The sequence below is a fragment of the Leopardus geoffroyi genome, chromosome C1, assembly GCF_018350155.1.
Source record: "Leopardus geoffroyi isolate Oge1 chromosome C1, O.geoffroyi_Oge1_pat1.0, whole genome shotgun sequence".
Classification (NCBI taxonomy): Eukaryota; Metazoa; Chordata; class Mammalia; order Carnivora; family Felidae; genus Leopardus; species Leopardus geoffroyi.
The window spans coordinates 76057473-76082710 of NC_059328.1; the positions used below are offsets into that span (position 1 = coordinate 76057473).

General features: G+C 41.3%; 1 protein-coding gene across 3 annotated transcripts in view; it reads left to right on the forward strand.

Annotated features, from left to right (window-relative positions):
* Positions 1–25238, forward strand: part of LRRC8D (leucine rich repeat containing 8 VRAC subunit D) — a 124508-nt gene that overhangs the window by 21642 nt on the left and 77628 nt on the right. The window contains exon 1 of one of the 3 annotated variants that reach the window (XM_045478197.1): positions 1162–1260. The exons of 1 other annotated variant lie outside the window; for it this stretch is intronic. The gene's annotated coding sequence lies outside the window, so the exon portion shown is untranslated. Of the gene's footprint in view, positions 1–1161; positions 1261–4456; positions 4480–25238 lie in introns of those variants that run through there. One more of the 3 variants, XM_045478195.1, reaches the window with a different exon arrangement.

Consider the following 25238-nt stretch of genomic DNA (forward strand, 5'->3'; position numbering starts at 1 on the left):
TCTCCATGTTGAGGTTTGAAACATGAATAAATTTTATTTAAGCCATCAGCTTGCGATAAAAGGAGCTGTTTATCCAAGACAGGCCTGTAAGTACCTTGTAACCCAAGAGATTTGTGTGCAAGGACAGAGAGGGTACAGATGAAGCCATCCACATCTGGAATTCCAGAAACCAGGCACTAAACGCACATACAAACTCCTAGGGCTGGCATGCTCTGCATATAGCAGATTCTTAAACCATCTGTTTATTAATTTTTAAACATTATCCTGAAGTTCACCAAAGTCAGAGGGTAGCACAATCAACCCAAACTCAGAATTTTGGAAGTGCTTTCTGATTTCATAAGCACGGAGAAATCCTTAGTTGTTCATTGAAAGAACGCACTATACCACTATCTTCTGTGTGGGATTGGTATCTGTCATGTTAGGGGACTGTGAGCTTGAGGTTGGTGCGCCTAGAGACCGTAGCCCCCCTGGAACGCTCTCCCCGCGCCACTCCACCCCAAGTTCGCGGCAGTGTGCACGCTCTCTTGACTCAGCCAGGCGCAAGACAAGTAATTTCCTCCCATCCTCGGGTCTTTCAGTTGCTGAGCTGGAGTGAATATACTGGGATGTGGCTCTGCGCTTTACAATTTTGCATAAATCCATCCTCCACTCCCTGGAAAGGCTGGGTCCCGTCTTTACACCTTCCCCTAGGCGATTTTGTTCCACGGGCGGGGGCGGGGAGGAGAGGAAAGGAAAGGAGGAAAACGGAGGCAGACTACACGCTGCACCGCGCTCTGCGCGCTCGGGAGGAAGCGTGCAGTCCATTGACTCGGTACTTGTGGGGAGGGCAGAACCGAGGCAGGGGCTGGAAACGGAAGGGCTGCGAGCGCTCCGGCCGCGAGGCCTCCGGCAGGGGGAGGCCCGGGCCTCGGGGAGCCACCTCGCCAGAAGCCGGTGTAGCGGGTCAGAGGACAGCGCCCGGAGGGACCATGGCGAGGCGGGCGGGGGCGGCGGTAGTTATGCAACCCGCAGCCCCCCTGTGTCCTCCCTCGCGCGGGTCTGCGCCCCTCCCTCCACTCTGCCAACACTCGGATCTCTCGCTCTTTCTCTCCCCTGTGTTTTCAAACAGGAAGTGCACGGCTGTCTGTAACGTGCCGGGTCCCAGGATGGAGGAGTGAAGTCTCTGTCGCCGCTGGTGCCAGCCTGCGGAGCGCCCCCCTCCCCCCGGAAGCCAAGTCCCCGGAGAGCGCCCTGAGGGAGCAGGGTGGCCGCCTGGTCCAGGTGCGTGGGGCCGGGTCGGGGAGCCCGCTGGCCGGGCGCTGGGCTGTCACTGGCCGCCGCCCCTGGGTGCCGCCGAGCCTGCTCTCCAGCTCCGCGCCGCAGCCTCACTCGCGTGCGTGCCGCGGTAGCCTGGTGGCACCCCCCTGCCCGCCTTCGTCCCCATGGGTCTCTGCCCAACTGTGGCCTGCTGCCCCGGGCGTGTTGGTCCCCCGCCCCTGGAGGGCGGGAGGGCTTTGGGCTGCCTGACGCCTGCGGGACCTGCCCGGGCTTACTTAGCCTAGGCAGGCGCTTTCCAGGCGGGGCTGCCTTTGCCCGGGAGGCTTCCCCGAGTCCCCAGCTGCCCTCTCCGCCCTCACCGCCGCCTCCTCCCGCCACTGCTGCCCGAAGCGGGGCGCTCTGTTGCTCCGAAGTCTCTGGGAGGCTTGGATGTTAGGAAGGGTAGCGTGTGAGAAGTGGGGACCTAGGGAGAGAGAGAGGGTGAGCGAGGTGTAAGGTGGAAAGGGGAGCAAGAGTCTTGGTGCGCGGCTTCCGAAAGCCCACCTCCTCAGCGGAGCCTTGCTGTCTGTTGGTGGGTTTGTTTGTTTTGTTTTGTTTCTGTTTTTTTTGGGGGGGTTGGGGGGGTGGTTGGAGCCAGGCTTTCAGAACAGAGGGAATTAGTGATGTAGACATGCACTGGAAAGGTAGCGACCAGGAATGAGGGACAGCTACTTCTGAGGTGTTTAGTCTGGTGTCTGGCTGCTTAACTCCAGTTGTGGTTTCTCTCAGCCAGGCTCCCTCGCTCAGACAGAAGGTACTCTTAAAGGTATGAGCCAGACGTCTTTATTCATTATATTCCATTTTCCATCAGAGGAAAATGGAGAATGACTTCTTGCATTCACCAAGTAGTTTATAATTTCACATCTGTGTCTTGCTGCATCTCGGATGTTCCCAGGCGGAGAGCACAAACTGCTCGAGAAGAGCGTGGTTTCATGCGCAGGCTTAGTGCTTCTTCATTTCCCTGGCAGCTCCGGTCTCTGCAGACTAAGTCAAATTGACTTCTCCCCTAATGAAAGCCTGGCCTTGTTTCTCCGCCTATATTTATCTACCTGGTGAAACTCCAGTCTGGTGGAGAGCCACTAACGGAGGTTGGATAGTTGAGAAGAATCAGTTTAATGGCGAGATTGGCCTCACATGCAATGTTTGAACAGTGTTAAAGCCAGTAGCGTCTTCCTACTCTTAGAGGAAGGGATGTGAGCAGAGGACTAGAGGGGAGGCAAGTCAAGAAGGGTCTCTTTCTACAGCGTTGGAGGGAGTGTGTAGAATCCCACTGCCATGTGCACTTATTAACTCCTTCACCTTATGGGGAGGCTAAGCTTCATCAGGGAGCAGCGTTCGCTGTGGATTTAAATTCGTGATGTCATATGCTGGCTATGCTATTCTAATTTGTACCTTTTGTAATAAAATATATTCCCCTACATAACTAATTTTGCTTTGAAAGGAAAATCTTTTGTGGTCAGGTAGCCTGGTAAATTTGTATCGCCCTCTCTCTCCCTTTTTTTAACGCCTGTCGTCAGTGATTTTAATTCTGTGATCCCATTATTCCAATAGTTCCTCAGAACTTTAATCCCTTTTAGAAAGCAGCTGCTTTGAGTGTTGCGATAGTATCAGTAATTGGCATAATTGTGTTAGCAGTAAATAGCCAAGATACACTGTGAGAACTGAGCAATTAATTTCATCTTTTTCTAGATAGATGGACTTGGATGTCTTAAATTTGAATTTCATTGTGATATGTCCGTGTTTAGGCCTCTTCTCTTTGCCAGATACATGACATGATTAAAACAAGTCAGTGAGAGGGACTCTTGAAAGACCTGTACAACCATAGTGTTTTGTCTCTCTTTTTATACCCAAGTATACTCCTGGCTTTCCAGTTCGTTAATTTATTTGAGGAGTATCTTCAGCTTCAGGTGCTCTGCGTCAAGATAAAATAGAACAGCCTTTGTGACTCTCCAAACTCATACCCTGTCTAGAGACAGGATTTGCTCCCACCCTAGGAAAATTTAATAATAACCCAGAAATAATGTAATTGATCTTAAGAGCTCTTCATTTTCTGTTGACAAGCACATTTTCTAGATCGCATTTATAATTTGTTACTCCCTTTCATAGTCTGGTGAAACAGGTCTTGTTCACTCTGTTTTGTGGAGAGAGGAAACTGAGGCTGCGGAAATGGGACTTGTAAAATGGGACTACGTAAATGGAGATGCCGGGACGTCTTTTGATGAACACGTCCTTGGCACATCTGTAATCTGGAAAGTTGCTGCCTGAGAAAGGGATGTCCATGCTGATTCAGGTGGTCTTTCGCTATTCCCAGCAAGCTGGTAATGACCGACTCCAGACTAGCCTTACCTACGTCTTTGGATCTTTTCCCATAACCTCTACCCAGAGCTGAGGGGTTTTTGTTTTGTTTTGTTTTGTTCCCACATCTGACATTTACACTTCCTCTGTGTTAGTCACTAGATTTAGCTGTGTTTGTATCAATCTGATCTGTTTTCTGCTGCCAGAATTCTAATGGCATATTTTAATTTACAGATATTTTATGTCAAGTCTTGTAAACTGTCTCTTTTTGAAGGGTCAGATTGTTTTTTAGAACAGAAAAGCAGTACTTCTGGTTTAACCCTAGAACACTTTATGTCCCAGAAAAGAAATAATAAATTATGAAATGATGTGTGGGACTGTCTCTACAGCCCACTACCATACATAATGTACTACCACCATATATAGCCCTGCAACTCCCCACCCCAGTTCAGGATACCCACAGTAAAGGTCATATCACAGGGGTGACTGGCTGGCTCAGTCAGTAGAGCGTGATCTTGGGGTTGTGAGTTTGAGCCTTATGTTGAGCATAGAGATTATAAAAAAGAAAGAAAAGGTCATATTACAGAACAACAATAGCAAATCCATGCATGCTTTAAATTCTATGTTAAGTAATTTTGTAGTATTCTCCAGATGGAAATAAGTTTATTTCTTCTTATCTTTGTGATGCTTAAAGTTAAGGTTTTCTTTAGCTAATATTTTATGCGGCATTAAGAAGAACATAAAATTGAGACTACGTTTTTACTGGGAAATGCTGCATGCAATATTTATTTTGTCTTCAACAGAGTATCTGTAGTGATCTATAACTTCTGTTCCTTAGAATTGTACCAAGTATCAGAAGGGGAGAAGGTGGGAGAGGAAAGAGATAAAGTAAGTGGTCTTTCTTTTATAAATGAGGAATGAAATATGTATTTTTTCTTAATAAACAATGTACTGCCATTTCTGTCTGTCTGGGACAGTTCCAATAGCTTGTGAATAGGAATGAAAGCATATTAGCTTTGATGTTAAATGCCAAGGAGAAGTTTATGACCCAGAGAGGGCTAGAGTAGAGATTGATTGTGTTAGCATTTTCATTTTTTCAAAACCCTCTGGTTTTTTCATGTCCATTATATAGTAAAAATTGTCTTCTATTGGAAATCGCAAGCTTTAAAGCAGTGGTTCTCAACCCTTCACGCAAATTGGGAAGCTTTTATTAATACTTAAAGATTTCAAAGATTTTGATTTGCTTAGAGTTTTACTTCTTATTTCTGATGATTGCTAATATTGAGTGACAGAGGTACTATGTATCACTCAGCTGAATATATAGTGTAAATAATGCCTATAACATCTTCTTGTACTTACACAGTAGGAGTGTATATCTATGTGAGACGTGGGTTCAGTGCACTGAAATCTGCCAGCACCTTGAAGTCCATGGGCTGGAAAATCAGGACCAAAGTAAAACAACTGCTCCGGGCTAGGGATGGCGAAATGGTGATTTACATGTACAGTCTGTTAGCCGTCAGATTATCAAGATACCGATCTCCGTCTTTCTTGTACATTAAATAGATGATGTGTAAAGTCCTGACTTTGAATCTGATTTTGTTTCCAGGTTAATTGTTTTTCATGGTCAACTTTGAGGTCTTAGAAGTACTCAGTTATGGATAACTGGAATTCTTGTAAGACCATTTTCCCTGCATTACTTCTGTGAATATCCTTTCCTTACGTTAATATAGTCAGGACTCTGACACCAGTTGCATAATCGCCACTGGCTTAAGTACCACCAGCAGCAGCCTTATTTTCATTTCCCAGAAGCTAAAAGAAGCTTCCTCTCAACCTTAACCTTTACAGTTTTTGATAAGTACGTGGAAAGAGATATTATTTATCCTTATTTCCTGGTGGAAAGAATGGACACATAAGTTCCTACTGAATCGGTCTCTTTGGTTTCCATGCCTGTTTCTGTGGTTTTGGTGTTCTGTTAAAGACAGGATAGGCCGAGCACCAAAACTTATTAAGGTTAGTGCATAATGTCTTTTTTTCTGATTAAACAACAGCAAAAAAATCGCTTCCTACTTAACACTTCATGTGTGCTAGACCTTTACATGGATTGTCTCTAATCCTCCTGGTGTTGTGCACAGTGGATAATCTCCCTGTTTTATAGGTGAGGAAACTGAGGCAGGCAGAAATTATAGCTTACCCATTCACAGAAACAAGTGAAGCCCTGGACTGGGATCCAGATTTCTGATTCCCCATGCTAAAACTGTCCCTCCTTTATATCTGCTTCTTTCTGTCCTTAACCTCCCTAGTGAAGAGAAATGATCACATTTCGTTTAGTCTTAAATTTAACTTTGCCCTCTCAGCAGGGGTTAAGTTACAGCCACAGAGCATATAAAGGCATTAGGAAATTAGGGACGTGGAAGAGTTAAGGTTTTTATGAATATTTTTGGCTTTCGCACAGTATGTATTCATTTTTTTCCCTAAAAAGCCTAGATATATTGACTCTGTTGGTGAGAGTGTCTTGAGGCAATATTGGCCACAAGCAGCCCAGCTGGATGTTAGGCTGTAAGCGTATTGGTTTTACTGGGAACTCTGCAGTTTGTTGGCAGGTTTGTATCGCCACCAATATTGCATGATGATTTCTTTTTTTATTAACAAATTTCCTGATGTTGGCCAATCTGATAGATGTTATTTGTACCTCATAGTTTAATTTTGCCTTTTTATGACTACAAGTGAGGTTGAGCATCCCTTCCTTTTGCTTGATTTAATTTCCCTTTTCTGTGAATCAGGTCTCTTGCCCTTTTCTGATAAGTTCTTTGAAAGAATTCTTCTAGCATTCCTGTCTATTCTAGAAACGAATCCCTTCTCTGCTTTGGGTATCGTGAACACTTTCTCCCAGTATGTCACTCGCCTGATAACTGTGTAGGGTGACTTTCATTAACAACAACAAAAATCTTTAATTTTAATGTAGGTGAACCCATCCGTTTTTAACGTTATTGTGGTCTGTGATTGAGTCATTTCAGGAATCCTTACCTGTTCTAGGATCATACCATGGTTTAGTCTTCCCTCACTTTATTCAAGTTTTATAGGTTTACTCTTGAGTTTTTAAACTATTTGGAATTTAATATATGAGGTAGAAACTATTTATTTGTGAATGAGAGAGAGCATAAGTGGGGAAGGGGCAGAGGGAGAAGAAGAGAGAGAATCTTTAAAAAAAATTTTTTTTAATGTTTATTTATTTTTGAGAGAGAGACAGAGCATGAGTGGGGGAGGGACAGAGAGAGTGGGAGACACAGAATCTGAAGCAGGCTCCACGTTCTGAGCTGTTAGCACAGAGCCCGGCGTGGGGCTCAAACTCAGAAACCGTGAGATCATGAGCTCAGCCAAAGCCGGACACTTACCCGACTGAGCCACCCAGGCACCCCAGAAGAGAGAGAATCTTAAGCCCAGCGTAGAGCCAGATTCAGGGCTCAATCTCACGACTCTGGGATCATGACCTGAGCTAAAATCAAGAGTCGGACACTGAACCGACTGAGTCACACCAGCATGCGCATTTTTATTTTTCAAAAACTGGTCATGTTGTGAGTCAATTTGACCAACACTGTTTCCGAAATAATCTACTCTTTCTCTACAGTTGGTGCTTCCTCTAGCATATAAGTGTATATTGATAGAGATCTCTTTCTGAGATCTCTCATTTGTTTAGGTGACTTAATTGTGTGTTCCTGGGTCATTGATACCCTTTTAAAATTATTATGGCTTTCAAATATGTCTTGTTACATGTACATTTATATTACCAAGATTGATATAAATTTAAAAGTTCAAAAATAGCAGCACCTGGGTGGCTCAGGTCATGATCTCATGGTTTGTGCGGTTGAGCCCAGCGTTGGGCTGTGCACTGACATCACAGAGCCTGCTCTCTCCCCCTCTCTCTCTGCCCCTCTGCTCATGTTTGTGCACACGCATGCACGCGCTCTCTCTCTCTGTCTCTCTCAAACATTAAAAAAATAAAGTTCATGGGGCGCCTGGGTGGCGCAGTCGGTTAAGCATCCAACTTCAGCCAGGTCACGATCTCGCCGTCCGTGAGTTCGAGCCCCGCGTCAGGCTCTGGGCTGATGGCTCAGAGCCTGGAGCCTGTTTCCGATTCTGTGTCTCCCTCTCTCTCTGCCCCTCCCCCGTTCATGCTCTTTCTCTCTCTGTCCCAAAAATAAATAAACGTTGAAAAAAAAAAATTAAAAAAAAAAAAATAAAGTTCAAAAATACATTATTTTAGGTAGATTTCTTGCTGTTATTTCTGTGTGTGTTAACTCTTAACACCTGCAGACGTCTTCTAGAAATGTGTTTACTTCACTGGGAGCATTATTTAGTAACATAATTTAACATTCCTTACGTTACATTTCTTTCTCAGTTTTATTTTTTTAGCAACATGGCTCCCTTTCACACTTGGTTATCTATGTAGGGTAGGGGGGTCTCACTTCAAAGGCTTCTCTTTCCTCTTTGGTGCTTTGCATGTACTTATAGATCTGGGATGTGCATTCCTAGTATGGCTTTTGAGTGAATGTTTGTGATGCTGTAATACATGGCTGAAAACTCTTGAAAACCTGTTGATTATAGATGTCTGTTTATTATTGGGAAAACATTGCCAGTTTTGACTTGGTTTTCCCCAAGTTTACTTTGCTCTACACTCTTCTCAGATCACTTGGTCTCATCCCTCTTCCAGGCTCTAATACATGTCACCCTGAATGCTGGATCACTTGATTTGATAAACAAGCATTTGCATGCCTGTGCAGAATAGTGCCCTTTTTCCTTAGTTGATGAAATGGCATGAAACCATGTTGTATATAACATGGCTTATATTATTGTAAGTAAATGTGAAATTACCGTGGGGGACAAATTTTGGTCTCAGAATAGATACTGCATAGCATGGTTGCCTGGACCAAAGATACACTTCTTGGCCATCAGGTCTAGCATTATATGGGTGATAGGCTATGTTTTATTCTTCTTTTGTTTGGAGTTATTTATAGGTGCTTTGTGGATGTAGGGTTGCAGTCTACTGAAATTTACTAAGCTTGCACAAAGTCCAATAAAGTTATAATATAGAACGTTCTAGAGTCTAAAACCTGCTTAGACAGATAAGACCATGCCCTTGGGCTGTTGGAGTTGTTCTCCCAGTGTGCTTTAAACAGGATTCATTAGGTATTCACCTAAGTTTGATGATAACAACCCCAGCTACTGACCTGATTGAACTTACATACTCAGGAGAGGTCTTCATCTGTGCTGACATTTCCCATTTCTCATTCAGGTTCCTTTATGCTCACCTCACCAGCTGTCAGATCCACCTGTCTTACCAGCCTCCTCTCTTATTCAATTATTCTAATATAACTGACAGCAAAGCTACTTCATCCATTCAGCAGACATTTGCTGAGCTCCAGACTACTAGATCTTAGTTTCCCTTCTCTCTCTTCCTCCTACCTGCTGTGTGCCAGTCATTGTGCTAAATGTTGAAGATATAGTGTGAATATGACACAGTGCCTGACCTCAGAAGATAGACACATAAATCATTAACTGGAACTTAGAAAGTGAGGCACTTTACCACAGTACGTTGTGATAAATAATAATAGAATCGGGCACAAAGGAGGCAGTGATTTATTCTTTCTTATTTGTGAGGGAAGAATTCATGAAGGAGGTGATTTTGGTGCCGATTATTAGAGGGATAGGATTACTTACCAGGCTGTAGAGAAGGGAAAAAATGAAAGAAATAGTCCAGGTTCGGAGCCCCGATGAGCTCAATGTGCGAGGAACATAGAGTATGAGTGACTGGAGCAGAGAGGTCATGGTGCAGGGGAAAGGGGGCTGGAGGTACATCTTGGCCTCGATTCTTGATCCAGCCATGTCCAGGGCTACACATGCTATTTCTGGTAGTGGTGTTTTTTCCTGACCAGAGATGAAATAAATGCTTAAGTCACAGTCTTAAGGTACATGAAAAGGAAGCAGGGAGAAGTCCAGTGACTATTAAAACAACCCAGGTGGAAGTAGTGAGGACCAGAATTACGTTGAGCATGGTGGGAAAGGAAAGGAGAGGATGGGTTTGAAACTCATTTAGGAGAGAGAATTGGTTACTGATTGAATGGAAAGTGGGAGGGGAGGGAAAAGAAAGATGGCCCCTGATGTTTCTGGTTGGGAAAATTCGCTGATGGTGTCATTAGTCAGAATGGAAAGTATGAGAGGAGCAAGTTTGGAGAGAGAGTAGTGACTTCAGTTTGGAGTCAAGTTGGGGTGCCCCTGAGACGTTCATTTGATCTTGAGAGGCCTTGCCCTAGAGAGAAGTCACAGCCAGAGATGTGCTTTGGGGAGTGACTGGAACTGATAACTGTAGCTGTGAATGTAGCTGAGATCACTGATGGATGGCCCTATGACCAGAGACCAACAGACAGAAGGGGAGAACGAAACAAGATCAGGAAATGGTACAAACAAAACCGATGGGAAGCTTGAGCACTAGGGTTTTTGTCTTGCTTCTGTCTATTGTCATATGGTCCTTTGAATAAAACCCCCTGAAATCATTAATGTTATTGGCTTTTATTTACCTTATTTAAAAAATATTTTTTTTAATGTTTATTTATTTTGGGGAGAAAGAGACAGAGTGCGAGCAAGGGAGGGGCAGAGAGAGAAGGAGACACAGAATCCGAAGCAGGCTCCAGGCTCTGAACTGTCAGCACAAAGCCCGACGCGAGGCTTGAACTCACCAACCATGAGATCATGACCTGAGCTGAAGTCAGACACTCAACTGACTGAGCCCCGTTACTGGCTTTTAGAGATAAGTTCTCTGAAGCTCTGGTAAGGAACTGGCCAAAGCACCCGGGCAGTAAATAGGGAAAAGCTCTCAGGTCTGTGGGAGGCCCCGGGAAGGCCAGGTAGAGCAAAGACTGAAAGTGGGAGCCTGGATTTGGCCATGAGAAATTCAGTTGGTATTCGGTAGTCGGAAGAGTTCTTAAGTCAAGGGTGAGGAAGGACTGAGGGGGAGGCACCAATTGGAGCGTGTGTGCACACGTTTGTCCATGAAGGAATATTTTTCAGGTGTAATTGTGACCAGAGCTTGTATTTTGTTTGAGAATAGGCAGAGAGAGTAACCAAAAGTAGAAGAACAGAGAATGAGTGATGGAGTAAGGCTTCAGGAAAGATATGATCTGGAGTGTATGCACGATCAAAGGAGGTATCGTGAGAGGGATCAGGGACAGTCTTTCCTTTGGGATGGGAGAGGAAGAGAAGATACATCTGACTGTGGGGGCACCTGGGTGGTTCAGTTAAGCGACTTGACTCTTGATTTCAGCTCAGGTCATGATCTCAGTTCATGAGATCAAGCCCCACGTCGGGAGGGAGGGTTCTGTCAGTATGGAACCTGCTTGAGATTCTCTCTCTTCCTCTCTTTCTGCTCCTCCCCGACTCATGCACACATTCTCTCTCTCTCAAAAATAAACAAACATTAAAAAAAAAGAAGAAGAAGATACGTGTAACTATAGATGAGTGCTAGTGGAAGAGGAGGAAGCTGAGAAAGTTCGTTCCTGATGGCTTGGGTTTTCTTAGTAAAGTAGGAGCCGATGAAATCTGGGAGTGAGGAGGCCTGGGGATGATAGTTGAGACTTGGTAACAATAAACTTGGAGAAAGGAGCTCACGGATTTAGGATGAGTAAGTGTATCAGTTGGTGTTTTGTCAGCTGGCATTAGGTGCTGATGGTGGGGTTTTCTTCTGGTTCATACAGTAAGATAAATACCATGCCTGACCTTTTAAAATAAAACCCAAAAGCCTTGCCTGAAACGTTAGGTTTAGATGGTGATTTAAGGAACCTAAGGATGAGGGGGAAGGAAGGAAAAGGAGCATAGAAGGAGCTAAGAGATTGAACGTTAGGGAGCCCGAGTTGGGGTCTGAGTTCTCCCATCAACAGGCAACGGCCTTGAGGAAGTCCACTAATCTCACTGAGCCTCGCCGTCCTCACCTTTCAGGGGAGAAAATTACAATTCATGTCCCCTCGAGTCTCCCGTAGGTCCCAGAAGATCTGCGAGACCTGTTCGTTATTAGACAAAAATGAGTGGCCAGAAGAGTAAGAGAAGCTAGGTTCCTGTCATTTATCATTCAGGAGTCCCTCTGATATCAGCCCTCGCCAGTGCCTTTGGGGAGTTGACAGCAAGAGGCCAGGCCAGCTGTTGGATAGCATGCCCCGGATCCACTGCCGGCCTGCACCCAGGAGCTCAGCAGGAAAGGAGAGAGGCATGGGGCTGTGAGTGGTGCAGGGCGATGACAGGGTAGGTTTGCTGCGTGTGTGTGCCTCAGCTCCCCAAGACCTCACAGGGCGCTTTGTAAAGGCAGTAGGAGGTCTTTGCATTCGTCATCTGTGGTATTTCTTTCCCTTGTATGATTGCATTTTATTTTCACTGGGTGTATTTCTCCCTCCTCATCAAAAAGATAGCATTGTGGAAGAGAATTCAACAGTCGAAGAAGGGTGAGCATTATTTCCAGCATCTTGCCTCAAAAGACTTTTCTCCTTCCCATCTCCTTCACTACACCTTGATTTTTTTTGCTAGTAGAGAAACCAGAAATAGTTTGAAGCATTTCATCACTGAAGGCTCAGTTGGGAATGTTCTTCCCCTGGGTGAACATTTACTTTTCAAAGCTGTTTAAACTGTCTGATTCCTGTTAAGCACAGGGATGACAGGGTGCCTGGCTGGCTCATTCAGGGGAGTATGTGACTCTTGATCTTGGGGTTGTAAGTTCAAGCCCTACATTGGGTCATAGAGATTACTTAAAAATAAAATCTTAAACAAACAGGGATGACATCTTAAAGCCCTAGAGTTCAGCTAACATTAAAAAGTGAATCGACATCGGGGTGCCTGGATGGCTCAGTTGGTTGAGCGTCCAACTTCAGCGTGGGTCATGATCTCATGGTTTGTGAGTTCGAGCCTTACATCCAGCTCTGTGCTGACAGCTCAGAGCCTGGAGCCTGCTTGGATTCTGTGTTTCCCTCTCTCACTGTCCCTCCCCTGCTCGTGCTCTCTCTCTCAAAAATAAATAAACATTAAAAAAAAATTTTAAAGATTAAAAAGAAAAAGTGAATCCAGATCAGGGCGCCTGGGTGGCTCAGTTGGTTTAGCGTCCGAACTCAGCTTGGGTCATGATCTCACGGTTTGTGAGTTCAAGCCCCGTGTCGGGCTCTGCGCTGACAGCTCAGAGCCTGGAGTCTGCTTGGATTCAGTGTCTCCCTCTCTCACCGCCCCTCCCCTGCTCGCGCTCTCTCTCTCAAAAATAAATTAACATTAAAAATTTTTTAAAAAGATTAAAAAAAATGTGATGGGGTGCCTGAGTGGCTCAGTCGGTTAAGCGTCCGACTTCCGTTCAGGTCATGATCTCATGGCTGGTGAGTTCAAGTCCCGCGTCGGGCTCTGTGCTGACAGAGCCTGCTTCAGGAGCTGCAGGAGCTGCTTCAGTTTCTGTATTTCCCTCTCTCTCTGCCCCTCCCCAGCTCGCACACTGTCTCTGTCTCTCTCAAAAACAAATAGACGTTAAAAAAAATTAAAAAAAATAAAAGAAAAGTGAATCCAGATCAGGTGAGTAGCTCCAGAGCTTACCGTAATAATTTAACAAGCCTAAACAGGTAATGGGACACTCTTTTTAAAATTAAGTCTCTAATCTTTCTCTATGCTGTTACATATTTGAGAGAAACTTGGGCATTTCCTTTTTTCTTCATTAAGCTATTACACAACTTAATGCTTGGAAAATTCTTCACAGGAAGAAACAGGGTGTAACAGTTTGCATGAGACTTTTTTTTTTTTTTTTTTAATTCACCCTTTTAGCTTAAGTCTGAGAATACTATTCTCCCTCCAGGCAACTGTTCTAGTTTTTTTCTGAAAGTCTTAATTTCGCCACATAATTAAATATTCATCTAAGTGAAACATAGTTAAAAAAAATTAAAACCGTCTAAACGTGAAGTTAAAACATAGTCTATAAATGTGTTCTTCCATTTCCTGAGAAACAACAGGAAAGGTTTGCTTTCTCAAAATAAACTAAGTAGCCTGACTGTGAACTTAGAGTAGTGGAGATCAAAGATTCCAGCATCATCACACAATGGGAAAGTTTCAGTTATTTTTTTCCAACCTCAGAAAATCAAATTGAATGCTGCCTTTTTTCCCCTTTTAACATGCGGAACCAGGATATGTATGTGGAATTCAGAAACTTCCATTGGCATATGTGAAATTGTCATCACCGGACCACTTCCTAGTTTAGTGGAGTCCACTTCCAATGTGTGTTTGGTCAGTGTGGGCCATGCTAGAGATGCAGCAATGAAAATGTCCTTTTTTGGGCATTCAATTCAGGAAGATCAGAGAAAAACCCACTGAGTTTCTGCAAACATATAGCATCTAAACTTGAACTTAAACATGCTAGATCAGTGAAGTATTTCAGAGCTCAGCTAGTAATAAAAGCTTAGCAGCTCACATTGGTCATGAAACTGCATGGAAGAAGGAATCTACAGAATTATTATACACACACACATTCTCAAGTAGCAGTAAGAACATCTGTTAATATTTCTCTACTTCCAGAAACAAGGAATGAGAGCTCATCTTTAAGGAAGGGCATCAGTTGTGTTATGGTTGGCAGATTTTTGTTAGATACAAGCAAGATTAGGGAGAAATAAGTGTGTTAAGTATTTATTTACCATTAATTTGTGGGTTCAAATAATATGCAATTCTGTATTCCTCAGATCCTATAAAATAGGTCAATATTTGGTCAGACCTATAAAATAGGTCAATAAATTGAAATATTGGATAATACTTATGCATACTGGGAAAATGACTTAAACATTGAGAACTTTACAGAATTTCTCCATAGACCAGTTTTTTTCTGCATTTGTCTTTCAAGAAAAGATAGAACAGATCTCAAAGCTCCATACAGCTTTGATCTCTTTGTTGCTGTTTTTTGTTTGTTTGTTTGTTTGTTTTTTTAACGTTTATTTATTTTTGAGACAGAGAGAGACAGAGCATGAACAGGGGAGGAGCAGAGAGAGAGAGGGAGACACAGAATCTGAAACAGGCTCCAGGCTCTGAGCTGTCAGCCCAGAGCCCAACGCGGGGCTCGAACTCACGGACCGTGAGATCATGACCTGAGCCAAAGTTGGACGCTTAACCGACCGAGCCACCCAGGCGCCCCTCTTGCTCTGATTTTAACCTAGGTCTGTGTTGACACTGGGTGTCTTATAGACCGTATATATTTGGGTTTATTTTTTAAAAATAAAATCTGATAAGTTGTATCTTTTTAAAAAATTTTTTTAATGTTCATTTATTTTTGAGAGAGACAGAGACAAAGTGCGAGTGGGGGAGGGCAGAGAGAGAGGGAGACACAGAATCCAAAGCAGGCTCCAGGCTCTGAGCTGTCAGCACAGACCAACACAGGGCTCTAACTAATGAACCGCGAGATCATGACCTGAGCTGAAGTCAGACATTTAACTGACTGAGCCACCCAGGCACCCCAAGTTGTATCATTTATTGGTGTATTTACATGATTCACATTTAAGGTGATTATTGATCTAGTGGACTTAATGTCTCCCATGTTTGTAACTGTTTTCTATTTGTTGCAGTGGCTATTTGTTTCCTTTTTCTCCATTTTCTTCTGTGGTTTTTAAGCGAACATTTTATATGAGTCTATTTTATCTCTTTAAGCATGTCAATTATACTTTACGAATTTTTTTTTTTTTTTTTTTTTTGGTGATCACTGTAGAGTTTACAATTGATTTCACTTTCTAAATTTTTTTTTTTAAAGCAAAAACATGTTTGTGTGCATATGCATAGAAAAAAATTGGAAGATTATATATACTAAGACATTAAGAGTAGTTAATCTTTGGGTAGAAGAATTATAGGTAGTATTTACTTTTTTTAAAGTATTTTTTGATGTTTATTTATTAACTTATTTATTTGAGAGACACAGAGAGCATGAATGAGGGAGGGGCAGGGAGAGAGATGGTGAGAGAGAATCCCAAGCAGGCTCGTTGCTGTTAGCACAGAGCCCAGCATGGGGCTCGAACTCACAATCTGTGAGATGACCTGAACCAAAATCAGGAGTCAGACACTTAGCTGAGCCACCTAGATGCCCCTCTTTTTTTTATTTGAGAGAGAGAAAGAGTGTATGCGAGCAGGAGAGAGTGGCAGAGGGACAGAAGGAGAATCTCAAACAGGCACCACACTCAGTGTGGAGCCTGACTTAGGTCTTGATCTCAGCACCCTGGGATCATGACCCAAGCTGAAATTGAGAGTTGGATGCTCAACTGACTGAGCCAATCAGGTCCCCCTTTATTTTCTTTTCTATAGTTTTCTGTATTATCTGATTCTTTTCATGGCAAGTAGGTATTGCTTTTATAGTCAGAAAGAAAAAAGGCTCTTTTCCTTTTGAAGGGAGAGGAGAGGGCAAATGACAGCAAAATAAGCTGAAAATTTCCTATTCTATGCTTTACCCTCTCTTGTCTTCCAGCTTGAGACCACCACACTGCCTCACAGCCCCATCACTGCACTGGTAGGAACAAGGGAAGGGGTCTGCTGCTGCTCCCCTTGCGCTGGGAAGGTTGTCACTCCTGCCCTGTACCTTCTCTGCCTACACAGTGAGAATGACTTACGGATCAATCCACCATGTGGTTTGATGTAAAAAAAAAAAAAGGTTTTCACTTAATACAGAGTTAAGATACTTCTCTGTTTCTGCATAATTAAGTTTTCCTCTGCATGGAATGTCCTTATGCCTCTTAAGTGTCTTTCACAAAATAATGAGCAGTGTTAAGAACACTTGAAAAGCAGTTTGAAGTGGAGCTTTCCTTGTAAAACTTGTAATCTTTCTTTGGTTTCCTGGTATGAAACCTGTGTTGGGCAGGGTGGGGAGAGACTGTTAGAGGTAGTACCTCTGGTAGTAGGTGAAGAGCTTGTAACTAATGTGAGGCTATTGCTGTCTCTATTTCAGAAAACTCCCCTCATTGCCATAGTAGAGAAAATAACCATTGTTTTTTCGATGTTGATTATATCTTCTCAATCTATTTGGATTTGCATGTAAATCAAACCCGCATTAAAACTTAAAAAATTGCATGGCTCAGTATAAACAGATAAAATGTAGATTTGTTTAAAAAATGGTTCTAGGGTGGCTCATTTGGTTAAGCATCCGACTCTTGGTTTTGGCTCAGGTCATGATCTTAGGGTTCATGAGATTGAGCCCTGTGTCGGGTTCTGCACTGACAATGCAGAGCCTGCTTGGAATTCTCTCTCTGTCCCTCTCTCTCTGCCCCCCCCCCAAATAAATAAATAAACTTAAAAATATATATGTATAAAATAAAAAATGGTTTTAGTACCAACTAATCTGCCAGGTGTTTTCAAGAAAGCCATAAATTTTATAAGTACTGTAGTAGTTCATTAGCCTCTAAAATTGGGATCATTATCTCTTGCTGCTTGCCTGCTGCATCCAAGTAAGCAAAAGACCAGTGAGGCTTTTTGTGTCTTCTGAAAGAAGAGAATTTTAAAAAAGCAAACCAGTTTTGTCTGTATTTCCAGGTGAAAATTATAGGTCTCCATTCTAATATAATCTATTAATAGAGTTGGGAAATTTCACTTAAGGTAAGAAATGAACTAGTTGTCATATTCTGTTTAAAGCTAATAGAATCCAACAAAGACAGTTGGAAAAATTATGAAATAAGTGTAAAAAAGAATTCATTCAGAACACATTGATTATTGCAACTGTGCTGAAATACATACAGATTTCGAAGAAAATAAAAAAATATAAATATCACTGTTGAAGGGATTCTGGGTAGAATTGAATACATTTCCTGTATATTATTTTGATGTTTGGTATTTTATAAGAAGTAGAGAGGTCAGAAGTCAAGTTTCTGATTTGTGATGCTTATTAAGATAAGCTTGAAATGAATTGACATTTGCAGTATAACCATATTAGTAAACCCTTCAGTTAGGTGTGAGATTAAGGATAAGTAATTTGATTCTTTTTTTAAACTCATTTCTGAGTGAGAGACTTGATACATGGAAATGTTAATGGAGAAACAATGGTGAGAATTCTAGTGTTTGTTTCTGTGTTGCCCATTTATTTAAACCTTACCTGTGTTGGCTTTGCTGCCTTTGACCTGAGTTGCCGTTGGTTCCTTCAGTTTTTAACTTGTCACTGTCTGCACTGTAACATTCTATCTGCCTTTTTTGCTTCTCAGGTACAGCTGTGAAAATTACTTAAGTGAGAAATGGTTTGGGGCTAACAACTGAATGGAAGAAAGAAATAATCCCCTCATTATTTTAAATATGGGGAAAGAGGATTATCTGCAACGCTGAGCTTTTACCCCCAAAAGAACTGATAGCATAATAGGTTATCTTTGCCTTTCTAAATGTAAACCATAATGCTTTAATAAGTACCCTCAGGGAAGAGTCAGTAGGCACTAATTTTGGTCTGCCTTACCACTCATTTATTTCATGACGATTCCCATATGTGTTTCCTGATCACTTGCCCTTTGAAGGAAGTGTGAGCTTGTGATCCGTGGTGCCACAAATGCCCAGTATGAGATGGAGACGTTAAAGCAGTGTTCTCACAAAGAGGCGAACTCCCACTTTGTGCCTTCAGGAGGTGGTTACAAACGGCGAAGTGAAAATTCAAAAATTGAAACAATGATTTTGTCAGTACCTTTTACAAATACTGAGCATTAAAATATATAGTTGCCAAATTAATATATACATATATACATATAATATATAAATACATGAAATCTTTTCTATATTTGTTTAAGTTTCCCTGCTTATTTTAGCATTTAATTCTAGATGAGTAATTTGTATATTTTAGGGGGCAGTAACAGTAAGACCAAAAGGCAACATTTTTACAACAGTCCTAAAATACAGTGTACCAAGTAGTATTCCCACTTTATGGATGGAACTTAAATGCCAGGCAGTTTAAGTTGAAGGTCACACATTAGATGAGCTTTTCATTTTTAAGTAAGCTTCATCAGTACTGGGAAAGAAAGCTTACAAATCTCATACTTAAGGGAGGCTTTTATCTGAACCATTCCAGGATAAAGGAAATGTACGATGTAAGCTTTTCTGGAAGAGATAAAATCTCTGTACTCTCTGATCTCAAGTCAGTAATATTTTAAACTAAATCTTTTACATTAAAACTTAAGGCAACTCTGATTCCTTTCTTAATAGAAATAGATGTATATCATCCTCTATGAAGTACCTAATCAAAGATAGACCCATGTTCAACCTTCCTATAGTAAGTTAGCAAATCCCAAGGCTCTTAACTCTTACCTTACAGGTCTTATTAAAAAAAAAAAAAAAATATATATATATATATATATATATATATATATATATATATATATATATATGTTTTTTTGAGATTTTCCTTGAAAAATTTTTGACATTTAGAAAATTTTAGTTACTGATGGGGGCTTTGACAGGAAACCTTATAGCTGCTAATGTGTTGATTTCCTGGGATAAAGGCAGGTCGAAGTTGCAGGGCAACAGATTTTGGCTTCATATGAAAAACAAATCTCCAAAGCTATGCCGAGCTGGACTGAGCTGCCCTGTCCTATCCAGGGTCCCAGCGCTGAGGGCACCTCAGAGAGGCTGTCCATCCTCAGTCATGGCTGCAGAGAGACCAACGCCTCCCATGGGCACAAAGTGAGTTCTCTGAGGTCACAACGTGCACACATACCATTCAGTCTTAAATTAAAATCTCTAAGCTTCTGTTTGCTTGTCTTTAGAATGAGGATAAAATGAGGATAAGATGATGTGAGGCTTGTCATGTGAATTTAATGTACCTAAAGTACTTTGGTGTAGTTATTCCTTCCAAATGAATATGATTCTATAGCTTTTCATTCTGTGTCCCTTTTCCTTTCTCTCTCTTCCATTTCTGGCCTCCTGTTAAATTTTGTAGAGCTTTTAATTCTTTTCTCTTCCTTTCTCATCCTACTCTCTATACCTATGCCTTGGGGTCCACCAGTGTGCCCAGGGATGCCCTGAGCTCCTTGGGTAACATTGCCATCAATGTCTGATACCTGGGCAAGTCAGTGAGTGAACAGCTACGGATCCTCTGTGTCCTTTGGATTTGGCACAAGGGACAGTCATAAAACCCTTGATGAAGCCAAGATCCATTACTACTTTAGCTTTCCTGTGAGCTTTTTCTGCTTCATCATTAAGGTCACGAAAGCACTAAATGGCAGTTGGATATGGATAGAGAAAAATCTCACTATATAAAGGCTTATGAATGTAGAAATCTGTATTGGTAACATTTAATTTTTCCTCTAAGTTTCTTTTTTTGGAGCCAGGCTCCTAATTGCAGATATTGTATTTGAGAGAGAAGAAGAATAGGTCCAGAAGGGCCAGAAGCATTGTTTTAAGAGAACATTTTCAAGATAACTGGGGAATCTCTGTAGATAACTAAACCGGCAACATAAAAAATTTATTCATTACAAGCTATTTGAAGATCTACTTGCTTGACAGAGTAGTATCACTTAGAAATTTGATAGATCTCATCAGTACAGACTTCATGACTAAAAGAGTGATACCAGGTTTATACCATCAAAGAAATACAGATTGTTAGAGCTGGAAGGAATCTTTGGGGCCACTCAATTCAGTTTTCTTTTATAAGCAATGAAATGGAGAATCAGGTGAAGTAACTTGTTCCTTGAAACTTAACTCTTCGTATTAGAAAAAGGCAAATTGGAGACCTGGTACCTAACGTTGTAGTTATTTCATACATTCCAACGCAGCACCATAACCGTAGCCTGTAGACCTAGAAGTCATTTCTTTGTGGCTCAGAGATGATCTCTACCCTGTTAGTCCTATTGCTGACAGCTAAGTAAGGCATGGATGAAAACCTTTCTGGTTCCTACTCAGATTCTTTCTTGTGCCCATGTTTAATTATTTCATGAGATCTTTGGTTGATTTGATTGCCCTGGCCCAGGAATGATCTAAATAGGCAAATATGAGAGTTTAGCTCTATGTTCAATAGTTTTTTGACCTCTTACTCTATACTAGGCACTCTTCTGTTTTTAAGTGTTTTATGTGAGTTAATTCTAGGAGACAAGTGTAGCTGTACAGGTCAGAAAATTGAGGCTTACAGGGCTTAAGCCACTTGTTCTAGGTTTATACAGCTTGTAGGCTGGAACTAGATCCAGGCCAGTTTTCCAGACAACATGTTCTTAATTGGTACTCTTCTTTACACTTTGTGTTCCCTGTGCTGCCTGTGTAATGGGGGAGCAGAGTGTGGAATTGAAGATCTGTGGCAGGTAATCCAAAGAAGATCATCTGGCCCAATCCCTTGGTTTCCAGCAGATGAGGTGTTTATTCCTGTGATTTCGTAGAAGAGGTATTTGAGGCCTTGTTTTTATTTATTTATTTATTTATTTATTTGTTTGTTTGTTTTGTATTTCAAAGTAGAAATGATCTTTTAGCTTTTCCTTATTATAAAAGCAGTAAATCCTCATTTAAAGAAAATATAGGAACTATAGGAGAAAATTAAAATAACCTTTGTAGCTCTACAGGCTGATGATTAAGACTGGGTTCATATCTCAGAGGTATCACTTACTAGCACTTAGACTTTTGGCAAATTTTATCACCTTTCCCTGCCTCATTTCTCTGCATGGAAAACAGGAATAATCATAGTGCCTCTCTCATATGGTTCTAATGAGGACTAACTAGGTTCTTATTTGTGAAGCATTTAGAACAGTGTGTGGCACATAGTAAATACACAAGTGTTGATTAAATAAAATAAATGATCACCCATGAAAATACAGTTGATCGTTGAATAACATGGGGGTTAAGGGCTTAACAAGCCCCTATGTGGTCAAAGATCCATGTGTAACTGATGGGGTGCCTGCTTGGCTCAGTCAGTTAAGAATCCGACTTCTGTTCAGGTCATGATCTCATGGTTTGTGAGTTCGAGCCCTACATTGGGCTCTGTGCTGACAGTCTGGAGCCTGCTTCCGATTCTGTCTGTCTGTCTGTCTCTCTCTCTCTCTCAAAAATAAATAAATATTAAATAAATAAATAAATAAATAAATAAATAAATGTTAAAAAAAATCCATGTGTAACTGTTGACTTTCCCACAACTTAGCTACTAATAGCCTACTCTTGACCGGAAGCCTTACTGACAACATAGTCAATTAACACATATTCTCTGTGTTATAGGTGTATTGTACACTGTATTCTTACAATAAAGTAAGCTAGAGGAAAAAAGTATTAAAATCATAAAGAAGAGAAAGTACATTTATAGTACTGTACTTACTGAAAAACAGTTGGGTGTAACTGGATCTACAGAGTTCAAACCCATGTTGATCAAGGGGCATCTGTAGTCTTCCCACTTCTCGCCCCTGGAGGAAGAGGTAGAGACAGACCCAAAAGATTGTGCACTACGGTGAGTGGTAATGGGGCTAACCTGTGCACAACCAGGCAGGGTAGGTGGCCCTGGATCCTCTGCTTCTGTTTGTCTCCTTAGTAATCCTAATAACCAGGAATATTAATAAAATTCTACTTGCGAGGTGTTCAAAATGGTTGTGATTCTTCTTTTTGTACTCCTTGCTTTTAGGAAGCCAATAAAAACCAAGCCTGTTTATTTGAGATTTTTCTGGTGTAGGCTCGGCCAGACATGATTTCCTTTCATGTGATATTTTCTGCGGTCTGTGTTAGTTTCATTCTTCCTTTGTTTTCTTGTGCTTTGGTGTGAAGAAGATGCCCTGTTTATAGAGCCTTGGTGTCTTTCATGTGTAATGCATTCTTAAACTAATTCCAGTTGCTCTGACCCTTTGAGATTTAAAAATTGCTTCGTTCCGGCTTTTAAGCATTTTTGAAATATTAAAAATGTTCATGAGGAGGTGGGTCATGGGAAAATTTTCCCAGAGTTGTTTGTTCCTAGAAAATTGTGAATTTGCATGGAGAGGTTTAATGCTGGGTTAAATTCTGCCAGGTGCATTGGTCATTTGAACTTGAGTTCCCAGCTCTTTTGATATTTAAATCCTTTTTCTGTGGCTTAAAATGTAGAGTGAGCCTCTTAAACCTAAGTGCCTATGTTGAGCTGTTGCCCTTTGTCCCATCAAAGAAAGGTCTTAGTAGTGCTTGGGGTTTGCATTGAAGCACCGTATCAGTAGGAAGGATCAAAAGATTTGTCTGTTCTCTGATTTTTGTCTTTGAACCAAGACTTCCCAAAAAGAACACAGAGTTGTTTTGAATATTGCCGCCCCTGGGTGTGAGTGATTATGCAAGTCAGTAGTATTTTTGTTTAAAAAAAGAAAAACTATTCATAATAGATTTAGAGGTATGAAATTGCAAGAAAAACAAAATACTTTTTTTAAGACAACTTGTACAAAGCAGTCTTTGAATGCAGGTGGTCCTCAACTCCTAAGGATTTGCAATTCTTCCTCCATCTTGGGAAAGACACCTCTGTCCGCCAGTTACCACTTGGCCCTTTCTCTTAGTATAACCTTCTTCCTTCCCTGCCATTTGTGATGAGTTGCCAAGTAGTCTCAATTCAATCTTAAACTTAAATTCTTAATCTTTTCCTGCTGTCCCTTGAAACTCCCATATACTTCTTCAACACACAGCTCCAGAGTGGCCACTGCCCAGTCTTGCTGGGACTGCTGAAGCTACCTCCAGCCCCCTCCCTGTGTCTGACCTCTAGTGCTCTCTACTCACTGTCTTAGGGGCTTTTACATGACCAAACACAATATGTAAGTGGCTTGCATAAAATCTTCCAGTGACTTCTCAGTGCCCTCAGAACTTCTTCATAAGAAGTTAAAAGCCAGAGTCCTTAAGAAGACTTTAAGACCTTGCATGAGAAAGTCTCCATTTCATGGCTATTGCCTTCCCTTCCTCCTGACTGTACTCCAGACACACTGTTCACAGCCCCGAGAATGTCTTCCTGTGCCTTGAATCTGCTACACTTCCATGACAGTGAGCCTTCTCGATGTGTCTGATGCCTAGAATGCTCTTCTCCCTTTGCTGCTTCACTTTTATCTAGCTAATTCCTGTTTCTTCCTTTCGTCTCACCTTAAATGTCATATGCTTCAAGAAGTCCTCTTTTACCCCTACACTAAATTAGGTCCCTCTGATGTTTGTTTCTGCAGTACCTTGTACCTCCCTAACACTTCGCTTACTACGTTTTATTTACCTTTTCTGATAGATTCCAAGCTCCGTGTGAGCATAGATAGATCTGTCTTTTTTCCCCTCTGTATCTTCGTGCTTTGCACACAGTAGGATCTGCTATGTTCTTTGAATGAATGAACATGTTCCAAATCACGCTCACGTTATTACATACAGTATTGCTTATGTGTGAATTTCTTTCAAGGAGATTTTAGTAAATTCCTCTTAATGATTTAAATTCGCTTTCCTTACTTACACTAAATGTGTATAGTCACAAAATATATACTCCTTATGCTGGTAGCACTCAGGCAACTATTGAAACATTTGAAAAGTCACAAACAAATGCAAACAATATTTTAAAATCATTAAAATTTAAATGAAAAATATTCATATGATGAGTGCTTTTTTTGCTGAAACTGAATCACCTATGTTGATTTAAAAAAAAATAATATAAACTTGTTTTCCTTAGGTCCTAATAATTAGTACATATAAGTCTTTTGATTTTGATAATAGTAATGCAGGGAATACTTGTTTGTAGTATAATCTGTTATTCAGAAGCCCATTATGGACTTGAAGGCCTTGCTTACTATCTCAGAACTGTGAGACCTTATCAGAACACATCTGTCAGTGAGCAGTCCTTGAACTACAATTTTGATGATTTTAACGATTTCTCATTTTCTTGCTAGTGCTGTAAATTTCTTGTACATTTAAAGATAAGGTTAGCATTGTAGAATTACTGAAATCAACATCAAGCATATACCTACTTCAACTGTTACTAAAACCAGGAACAGGGATATGTTTGTCGATTTTAGTTCTTACAGATGTGGAAAATTTTTAAAGTTTTAGCATGTGGCTAAGCGTCAGAGTGTTGAAGGAAGTCAATAGATAATAGAAATGACTCATTCACACTATTTTGAAAACAACTTGAACATAACTCTTTTTCTTATAATTGCCTCCACTTTGTAATTTTTGAACCACTAAAAACAAACCCTTTGTTTTACAATACTTTCATGCTATTTTGAAGGCATTATTATGAAAGCATTAATGTAATATCATTTGGCTTTCACTTAGTGTGACTGCATCGTTTACGTATCAAGTCTACCTCTGTCCTTTCCTTATTAGTCTATAGCAGTTAATATACTACCATACTCTACTGTTTGTTATTTCATGGTGTCATGAAATTAAAGTCTTGTTCAGTGTCTTAACAATGGCCTTTATCGTTGCCCCGTGTGCTTGCTACCGTATTTATAAGTGCTGTTAGTGATGGGGATCGCTCGGAACCACTGTGATCATAAATGCAAACCTGGACACTGTATTGGTAAGGGGAATAATTCAGATGGCCCGTTGTGTATTTGTATCAGTTTCTTTTAGATTAACAGTGAAATGAAAACAAAGTAGATTCTTTTGGAGCAGTCACAGACTCTTGAATGTCTCTGGTCCTCTAGAGCTCCTTAGAGCCCCATGTCAGAACACTTGCTTATGGCACGCATAACGTACTGCAGACCATGCACAAACAT